Below are 464 nucleotides of genomic sequence, written 5' to 3' on the forward strand. Positions count from 1 at the left end.
GTGTGCAGCAAAGGCCCCGCCTCGCCCCCGTGTGCTGCTGTGTCCACGTGAGGGCTTCCTGAGTGGGTGATGGTTGGGCCGCCCCGGGAGGTGCTGATTTGGGCTGAGACGGGGAGAGAGGGAAAGGGAAGGGCTGGGGTGCTTAGCCTGAAGCAGAGTCCACTTGAGCAGGGTTGGGGTACACGCTCAGGGCTGTCTCTTGGGAGAGGGGTAGGTTAAGGATCAGATCTGTAAGTGGCGGGAGCTGAGATTTCAGTTCCGTCTAAGAGCTCTGTACAAGGGTGGTCCAGAGACGGAGGAGGCCTCCCGTCCCGTGGAGAAGCGTGGTGGTTCCCAATCCCTGGATGGGCCTGCAGAGACCAGGCAGGACCCGGGAGTCCCCGCGTCCCCGGACCACATGCTGCCATCTGGGGAGCATGGGGCGTCTGTCTGGAGTGGGTGGGCAGGGGCTCTGGGTGGTGATG

At 63.6% G+C, this 464-nt stretch overlaps 1 protein-coding gene across 1 annotated transcript in view; it reads left to right on the forward strand.

Annotated features, from left to right (window-relative positions):
• Positions 1 to 464, forward strand: part of ARHGEF10L (Rho guanine nucleotide exchange factor (GEF) 10-like) — a 161,886-nt gene that overhangs the window by 90,811 nt on the left and 70,611 nt on the right.

Source organism: Bison bison, unplaced genomic scaffold (genome assembly GCF_000754665.1).
Source record: "Bison bison bison isolate TAMUID 2011002044 unplaced genomic scaffold, Bison_UMD1.0 scf7180017864516, whole genome shotgun sequence".
Classification (NCBI taxonomy): domain Eukaryota; kingdom Metazoa; phylum Chordata; class Mammalia; order Artiodactyla; family Bovidae; genus Bison; species Bison bison.